The 10,847-nt window shown below is 26.4% G+C and overlaps 1 long non-coding RNA gene across 1 annotated transcript; it reads right to left on the reverse strand.

Moving 5' to 3' along the window:
* Positions 1 to 6,769: 6,769 nt before the first annotated feature.
* LOC104804744 lies at positions 6,770 to 7,744 on the reverse strand. The gene is made up of 3 exons (XR_770385.1): positions 7,451 to 7,744; positions 7,039 to 7,278; positions 6,770 to 6,951 (listed from the first exon to the last, which is right to left on the reverse strand). It is a non-coding gene; the product is annotated as an uncharacterized LOC104804744 (long non-coding RNA).
* Positions 7,745 to 10,847: the final 3,103 nt, after the last annotated feature.

Genomic DNA, 10,847 nt, shown 5'->3' on the forward strand with positions numbered 1-10,847 from the left:
TTCTCCTCAGATTTCCATGAATTAAAGAGCAAGATCTCACACCAGTGACCGATTCAGAAGATTTTTTCAAACCCATTCTCTTCTTCGCCTCTGTCTTCTTCTGTAATCTCTCACCTACCTATTTCTCTCGTCAGTCGTACCGCTCTCCTTCTCCTCCTTGCTCTCCTTGTTTTCCTCAGGAGTTTTCTTACTCTGGTCAGAAACACCCTTATTTCCATTTCCAAACACGGGTGTTTCTTCGTTATTGGTATCCAAATGGCGACTATACTTATGGTTTTTTTGAATAAATCCTACACCTGATAAATTCTAGATTATTTAATAGATTTATATATAAAACAATATCATTATTATGCTAATAATATAATAATGTTTATAAGCTTTCATTTATTCGTTTATATATATATATATATTGAATATATAAAAATTAAAAAAAGAACATGATATGAGTGGTCTTCGTATTAGAAGCAACCAAATATGAAGTGGAATTCTTAACTTTCATCACCTTTATCAGATCTTTTGTCATCTACCGAATGGCGATAAACAATTATTCTATATCAACACCAAAAGTTTTCCCATATAAATATAATATATATAAATATACTCATAGAAAAATAAAAATATAAAATACATAAATATATATATACACATATATACATAGTTATATATATATATACATATATATATTCATACACATTGACAAATACGTATATAAATAATTTCTTCGTACACATCCGAAATTATCTATTAAATACATATAAACATATATATTCATATATATATATATATATTGTTTTGAATGGTTCAACTTAAATTTGAATTTTATGATATCTAAAAAAATATTATATATTTTTAATAAAAATAATTGTAAATTATAGGAAAAAATGATTAAATCTCATTCTATATATCTATCTAATATATATATTTTATTTCTCTACATTTAAAAATAAAAAAAAAATTGAAAAATAAATAATCAAATACAAACATTAATATTAAAATTAATAAATACATCTATATATAAAAATATATATACATATACGTACATAATTTAGTTTTAAAAATAGATAAATTTACATACTTTTCATGTAACTTATTGATTAAGTTTTAAAAATACAAAAATATAAATATACTATGTATAATTACACTCATAAAAATAAAAATATAAAATACATACATACATATATATACATAGTTACACATATATATTTATATATATGTACATATACATATACATTATATTATATATATATATGTGTAATCATACACATAGACAGATACATAAATAATTTCTTCATACACATATCTGAAATTATATATTACATACATATAAATATATATATTCATACACATAGACATATATATACATACATACAAATATTTTTCGATGGATCATTTACTTTTCTTAATCAAAAGCGAGAATAACCAATACTCGTCTTGAAAATATTCAGTGGCCAAGGAAAGCAAAAAGTAAAGAGCCACACTTACTTGGAATTCAGTTGAACTGTGGTGCATCCACAACGCAGTAGGATGGAGGTCGTCCACTGAATCTCGCGTAATCTTGTGGAAGATTTAGATGGCAAAATATATTAACAGAATCTTAACATATTTACCAAAAATATATATATATATATATATATATATATATATTAACAGAATCTTAACAATTTTTCACATTTCAAATCGCCTAAATTTTTGTTGCAAACACAGAGGAGAAAACTTATGAAAGATAAATCTAATGGATTGCAAATAATGATATACATTTGGAAGGAAAAGAATTTAATTTTTGTTCAATATAATTCTGTACAAAACACCAGTACTGATGATGTTTAAGTTCTTTAGTATCTGATATATGGAAGCGTCCACACATGCAAAAATATAATATTGTCATACAAAAAGAGACAAAAAAAATTAGATTCAGATCAACAGGAAGATCAGAAGGTATGATATCCATTTAAGCAAAAAAAAAAAAAAGGTACCTGTAGTAGATTCTTGACCAGATACAATGCTTCACGAATGAGATATACTTTAACTTCGCCGAATGGTCTTCAAATTAAGCTTAGCCTTCAAATTCATGGTTCATCTTGCATGTCCTGCATGACTATATTTTATAAATATGCATATAGTTATGAATTTGATGTGATTTCCTGATATTTTGTTAACATTTATATAGTCACATAATAATAATAATATATTACATATATATATGTTGAATGTTTAAACAATGAGATATACATACATAATACATGATTGTCATAGATTTCAGCCGAAGCATGTGTGAAGGAGAAGATGAGACCGGTAGCCACCAGATTCTGCGAGAGATGAAAGTCGACGCCGAATGCGTTTGCTCCCAAATCAATCTGCCAGAAAATCCAAAGTTTCAGAACCAATATGTATCATCTTCATCCAAAAAAAAAAATGTAGGAAAAAGAGCATTTTGAAGTGAAAGTTCACATAAATCTGATATAAAAAAAACACGGAGAAGTGCGAAAATCCGAAAAGTATCTCCCGAAACAGAAGCGCCGATGGAGAAGAACCTCCGTGCACCTAGAGCGAACAATTTTGAGTCCCATAAGATACATTTCATCATGTCTCCTTCCGGATGATCCTTTCCTAAGCCCATCCTGTAGAGAACGCAGAAAAACAAATACGAATATGACAATATAAAATTTAATAAAAAAATCACATGCATAAAAGAGATTGATTCATGCAGAAAGAGCAACACAAACACTTGCTAAATCACAAGTCAATTAGCAAGATTATTGTTTTATTGTTCAAAGAATCGTCCTTGCTCAAAAAGTCCGTGTAACCCACTAAATATTAAGCATCAAATCTCTTTAATTCCATTTACTGTACTGATTAGTGGGCTAATGAAAACTTGTGACCGTTTTTTTATTTTCATTAGTGGCTAATAAATATTTTTGCCACAAAAATATAAATTTATTTTGTTAATTTTATAAACCAATGAGATTTAAGCAAAAAGACATGTAGGATGCTGATTTGTCTTCACCAAATCACTCCAAATCCAACTTTTATATATATTATATATTATATATTATATATATTATATTAGTTTGTATTATGATAATTTTTTATTTCATTTTCTCGCGTTTGGTTGTTTTTTTTAATTAGTATTATTGTCTTATCATATTCTATATTATTGATTATATTGTATATAGGGTATGAATATTTTAATTGTATAATAAAAAATACAAAAATGATGAGATGGAACATGGCTTTAGCAAGCAATTGATGGAAAATGATGAATCTTTAAAAAGCAATTGAATAATCAAATGACCAATAAAATTTGATAAGCTTGATGATGTGGATGCTTAGGTGGCTTCATGAGAAGCCTTCAAATCTAATTATTTATGTATAAGACTAGTCGAGGAACCGCGCGATGCGCGGGTTATTCTGGTTTTTTATTTATTATTTTTTATAAAATTTTAATGATATTAATATTATGAAAATGAGATAAACAATTTATTTGATATAAAATATATATTTATAAAATTAAATATTATAACTTCACATTTGAATAAAAAGGTTGAAAAAATATGATAGTGGTTATATAAACATAGCTTAGATTCAATGTCAATGATTTATTCTGATTATACTCAATATCAATCTTTATTTTTTTGGTATGTGCTAAATATTTAGTTACATGATAAAAATATAAATAAAATAATTGTTTTTAAACATTGATGAGCTTGGAAAAAATTTCATCGGATAACAATAATGTATATATAAAATATATATATAAAAACTAATAAACTATATAATCACTCTAAAATGGATGGTGTCTAATTGGTTGCTAACACTATTTAATTTCTTTGGTCTCCTTATGACCATTTGATTTCGGTTTTTATTATTATTTTTCCATATATATATATATATAGATATTTGATTTTTTGTTTTTGTTTTTTTATGTCGAATACAAATATTTTTAAATATCCGTGTTTTTTATGGATATTCGAAATTACGAATATTCGAAAATTATGAATCAGATACGAATATAGAAATATAAATGAGAATATTTGTATCCGATATGTATCCACCTCTATTATAATACTATAATATACCTTTTTAATATACATTTCATAACTCAATTAGAAATAAAATAAATAAATAAATAAATATTTAATAAGTAAAAATCAAATACAAAAATAAATATTAAAATTAATAAACAAATCTATATATAAGTGCGATATGTATAATAAAAGACAAACTTTGATAAAAGTATAATAATTAATTGACTATAATAATATTGCTATCTATATAGCAATATCATTATCATGATCACGTTAAAAACTTGTATAAATATAATTAGTAAAAAAATATAAATATTTTAATTTATTTATTTGCTTATCTATTTTATAAATAATTTATCACGATTATTTATTTGTGCAGTATATTTCAATTTCATGCATTTAACTCATTAATTTCTTGTTTGTAATTTTTATATTTGATATACTATTTCACTAATTTGTAAGATTTGTTACATCAATTATTTTATGTTTTTTTTATATTTTTATTGGTAATTTAATTGAATCGATAATAAAACAATTAAAATAAGTAAAGTTTGGTAATTTAGATCGATCAAACACTTATTTATTTCAAAATCATAAAAAACATTATTAAAAAAATAAATTCTTAATAGTAATTCTTTATAGATTAGTTAAAACAACTCTTGCAACTAAAAAGATCAGGTATATAATACAAATAGACAATGTTGATATATATTTTTATTATCTTTTTAATATACGTTCGCTCCATTTGTTATTTTATTTGTTAATGGTTTTTTTTGTTAGTTTGTATTATTAAAAGAGTTAAATAATGAATTTCAAATATAAGATTGAATTTTAGTAAGTTGTAAAGTTTTACTTTTTTTTAGGTTTGTCCCATTTTTATTTTTTTTTTAATTTTTTTTAAATAATCCAGTTACATATATACATATATTATTAGTAAATAATCAAATAAGTATAAAAATAAATTTGTATTTAAGCTTTTTATATTGTTTCATTCAGAAAATATCATTGACGATATTGCATAAACACTCGTGGAATGTCAATAAATCAGAACTTATATTAGACTCTCAAAACTCACCTCAAAACACTTGTGCTCTCAACCTCAAATTAAATTTTTTGACGATCCTTCTAACTCTCTTGTCTGTCGAGTTTTGTGATATAAACTTATAAAGTTCCTCATTAAATGTGCTTTTTACTCCAAACAGTGTCTCACTTGCTTCAAAATGATTCCGCCTTTAGTGGAGGACAACACATCCATAAGTATATAATGATGGCGTAGAAAGATTTGGGTATTATAAAGATTTGAATATTTTATACAAAACAGAGTAGAATTTCAATGGGTAACAATAATTTTTTTTAAAAATATATATTGATTATTAAATTAAATTATTATACAATCATCATTACACATTATATTGTTATATTGTCATATTAAAGAAGTAAAGTTTTGGGGAAAAAAATTGTGTCATCCATGTTTCATACCAGATTATCTATTCTATTTTATATCACAATTCTGCCAAAGAAGTGCATTGTTTTATATTGCATGTCGAAGTGATATAGACATTTAATGGGGTTTTGGATCTTAATTGAGTTATTCTACCATTGAATTAAATCAGTGTTGCAATACATGATGATATCACAAAAATATGATACTTTTTATGATGATATCATGGGAGATACGATCATTTTCGCTATCGAGACATTGAAATTGTTGTTCTTTTTAAAAATGTTTTTCTCGTTCAACATATGTTCTATACGGTAGAATCTATAATGACATCGTACATCGTACAATACTTTTTTTCATTCAAATAGGCAAATAGTTTAGATGTTTTTCTTTCTCCCATAGTTGATACAACTGCAATTTCTCTATCAACTAAACATGTTCGATTTGACCAAAAAATAATAAAACAAAGACATTGTAAGATTAAATTATTGTAAAATTATATATTTTAAAAAACAAAAAATTATAAAATATTAATATCATTGTATAAATTGTGTATGAGATCGATAATAATGATTTATTTTAAAAAAATAATTCTAAGGTAATATTAAAAATAATATTACTAAATACTACAGTTAGCGTTTGTTTTAAAAAGGGGTAATCGCTAAAAAAAATACTATACTTCTTCGAGGTGTACGAAAAAACTCTGTACTTTTTTTATTACCAATTAAACCATATACTTGATGTGATTAAAATATAGACTATAATCAATGATCTACATACAAATATTGACCAATACATATGAATATATATATACATATATACACACAAATACATATACACATATATACACATAAATACATATATATATATATATGTATACACATATATATATACGAAAATTAAAAATTAAAAATTAAAAATAAATATAAAAAATACATTCATACATATACAAATATAAACTCATGTACATGGTAAAAATTAGAAATGTATACATACATGCATACATGTGCGGATCTATGTTATAAGCTATGGGGGCATATGTCTCCACTCATTTTATTTAAAAAATTTGATTTCATTATAAATTTCATAAATTTCTAACAAAAATTGTTAAATGCCTCCATAAAAAATTTTAAATTTATCTCTTAATTTATAATAATTTTTATATTGCCCCCATTAAACTTTTCTAGATCCGCCCATGCATGCGTATATACAAATATTATACATATATATAATATTTTAGCCAGGCTAAATTAATAAATTAATCTATGTATATATGCACGCATGCATACATACAAACATATATACATATAAACATTCAGAGGGCACATACAGTGAGATTGACCAACAGAGTAAAATGAATGGCACGGGTATCATACGTTTCCACATCTATGAGGTCCATCTTTTTCAGCTTCTGCAGATGGTCGGTAACATATGGGTCGAAAACACTGCCGATGAAGCTGTAAACTTGGGCAAAGTCTGGTAAAACTGATAAATGAAAAATGACACTATCAGGTAAAAAATGTTAAAAATAATAAAGATGAGATGAAAGAGGAGAATATCAACAATGCCCACCTCTTAATGAATGGCCATGGTTGCCCTGTGCACTCGTATTCCTGTTGGGTCTTGTTCTAGGAGTATTTTCGGAGCTGCTAGAACAGTTGTTAGTCTGTACTGTCCCTGTTGTACCCACCAAAACACAGAAGAAAATTCAGGTGTTGAGCTTCTGGGTTGTCGCCATCGTTCTTCTGAGAATGTAAAGACAACGTGTTCTTCATGAATGAGCGAATTGGTGGCCAACCCACTACCTGTGCCCTGCCAAAGTCAAAAGCTTCCCTTCTTATTCCAATCAAAAATCCATAAACGGAAACTAACACCTAAAAATCTCCATAACTATTCATTTAATTACTCTTTGAAAATATTCATGTAATTATAGTGATTTATATTTTATTTTCATTTAATACACCATAAAATTTGTTTTACCCACATCACCCGTGACTTGAATTTTCACAAAATCAGGGATTTTCCCCTGCAGAAGAACAATCCCAGCACTCTTCACGACCTTGAGATCATAATCACTCCGATTCTCCAACCACAAACTCATGTTTGTTCCGCCGGCAATGATCATCGAGTTCTGTCCGTCCGACTGCAGAATCACCAGGGCGTGCCCCGTCGGTGCCTCCGTACCTGACCGGACATAGTCAGATGAATCCCACACCCGACGGTAGAGCCTCCTCGAACAGCTTTCCGTGCGCGTTGTCTCTGCCACTCCCGATGAAGAACGTCGTATACAGCAACCTCTGAACGCACGCTGCTTCGTTCGCACCTTATATGGGAGTTTGTTTTTGGGCTAATGAAACGTTGTGGCTTTTGTGTTTTAATTTTTTAATCTACGTAATCCAAAATTAAATGATTTTGATTAACTCCAAGCTAATTGTATTCATTAGTAAAACGTATCGCGTAACAAATTTTACTCCACTAAGTTAGCCTAAATTAAATGACCATAATGAAAGTATAAACATATCAAGCTCAACCGGATTGCAACGTTTCAAACTCTTCTTCTACTGGCATTCTAAATCCAGGTAATAACACATATCAATCTCATTTATTCTAATAATAATTGTCAGCGTTAATGGATTAATGGGGAATACTAACGGTTTATTTTATTAGTAGGTTAATAAATAAAAGTCAGAATTTTAAAATTTGTGACGTGGAATTTTAAAATCACATATATATATATATATAGATTTATAAATTTTTTATCGTAACTTTTGTGTAAATAGATATAGAATATAGAATATTTATTTGATAAAAAGAAAATGTATGTTTTATTGGTTTCTATTGTAATGTAAAATCATATATATTAGTTTCTATTATAATACCGATTGAATGTTTTTATTATTTATTTTATTGTAAACTGTAAGCACCAATTATATATAGGTTATGGATTAATTATCTTAATGAAAATGTTGTTTAAATAGATATAGAATTTATATATATATACACTCCACATGATATTTACGTGCAAGTTTGTTTTATTTAAATTGAACAAGTAAAAATAGATTTTACAAAAAGAAAACGATGTGACACGTACAACACAAAAAAAATAGTAAGCAATATTTTATAGTTTTCTTACTAAAGCCACATCATCTTACAATTCATCATTTTTATAATTTGTATTTGTATTTATTGTGCAATTGAAATATCTATGTGTATATATAATTTGTCACTACCCTTTATAAAAAATAGATAATAAAAAACATCCAAACATTATAATAAAAACTAATATATATATATATATGATATTACATTACAATAAAAATATCTATTTTTCCTTATCAAATAAAATCTTTTATATTCTATATATATATATATATATATAAACACAATTAAGGAAAAATAGATATTTTTATTGTAATGTAATATCATATATATATATATATTAGTTTTTATTATAATGTTTGGATGTTTTTTATTATCTATTTTTTATAAAGGGTAGTGACAAATTATATATACACATAGATATTTCAATTGCACAATAAATACAAATACAAATTATAAAAATGATGAATTGTAAGATGATGTGGCTTTAGTAAGAAAACTATAAAATATTGCTTACTATTTTTTTTGTGTTGTACGTGTCACATCGTTTTCTTTTTGTAAAATCTATTTTTACTTGTTCAATTTAAATAAAACAAACTTGCACGTAAATATCATGTGGAGTGTATATATATATAAATTCTGTTTATCTTTTAATATGATTTTCTTAAAATATTATCATTCTAATATTTAAAACTAAAAAATAATTTTTTATATAATAAAGACTAAATTTATCCTTGTTGAATAATAATAATAATAATAATAATAATAATAATAATAATAATAATAATAATAATAATAATATGTTTACTCATTTTTTGTATTATATGTGCAACATAATTATTTTTGTTTTATTGATCAATGAGAATTAAATAAATTGCCACATGGATGATGACATGGAGATGAGGTAGCTTCACCAGAAGCCTCCAAATCAAACTTTTATATATATAGATTTTACCATTTTGTAGACTAAACGCCCCAGCGAGCGCGTTTGATGTTTTGTAAATGCATGAGCAACGTAAAAACTTCATTCTTTCCCTTTTCCCCCTTTTTTTCGGCCTTAAGAATAATTAACGAACGTAACACGTATCAAAATTATGGATGAAAATATTTTATGAGAAAAATTGGTTTATTTTATTGTGTGGTTTGACGAAAATATAAAAGAAAAATCGAATTACCAACAAAAGAGTATTAATTAATTTTAATGTGATCAATAATTGGGCCTTTATATGGTTTTGGGCTATTTAAGTTACTTTAGAATATATTTGGGCTTTTATAAGGCTCTAGGCCCAACTTGTTTTACTATGTGTCTTTATATTGCTACAGGCCCAACATATTATATTGAGAATTTATTTGGGCCTTTATATGGCAACGGACTTTAAAAAAGCCTTTATAAGGTTTTATTTGGGCCTTTATATTTGTGGAATAAAATGTATATAATGAAATACATGCATAATACGGCCATAAAATTAAAATTCATATGATTTCGGTGAGACTATAAAATTTATATTAGGGTTTTAATTCCAACTTTATTTTTGGCGGTCCAAATTTTTTAGGCGCATGGATAAGCAGATTTGAGTGATTTCCCATTACAGTGGGATGGAAATCCGATCAACAATCTAATTCGAATGCAAGTTCTAAATCGAACTAAATATTTAAATAAAGCTATGGATTTAGAGATATTTATGCACTATATATATATATATATATATATATATATATATATATATATATCACAAGAGTTTCTGAGAAGTTTCTAGTGAGAGAAAATGAGAGGAAACAGAGAGAAAAACAGGGATGAATTTCTCGTTATCATTCATTGTACTGAGCTCGACCTTAAATACAATTCTGGTGTATACTTACACCGATACAAACTATCTCTGTCATATACATTTGCGGTTATTTCTGTTACAATATAACAATATATCTAATATGCCCCCCTCAAACTTAATTCTTCTTATCAGGAAGAAATAAGCTTGACACATTTAACCGCTGAACCAAGGAATGAAAGAGAGATGGAGAAACTGACTTTGTAAGGAGATCCGCCAATTGATTCAGTGACTGAACATGCATTGTTCGAACCAAACCATTCTGCAATTTCTCCCTTACCAAGTGACAATCGAGCTCAATATGCTTTGTTCTCTCATGAAAAGCCGAATTTGATGCAATATACATCGCTGATTTGCTGTCACAATATAAGTTGGCTGGCCTCTGAACTGGAATCTGCAAGTCTTTCAGCAAATTGTCAATCCAAACAACTTCATAGACAGTATTGGCAAGTGCCC

Source organism: Tarenaya hassleriana, unplaced genomic scaffold (assembly GCF_000463585.1).
Source record: "Tarenaya hassleriana unplaced genomic scaffold, ASM46358v1 Cleome96, whole genome shotgun sequence".
NCBI classification, from domain to species: domain Eukaryota; kingdom Viridiplantae; phylum Streptophyta; class Magnoliopsida; order Brassicales; family Cleomaceae; genus Tarenaya; species Tarenaya hassleriana.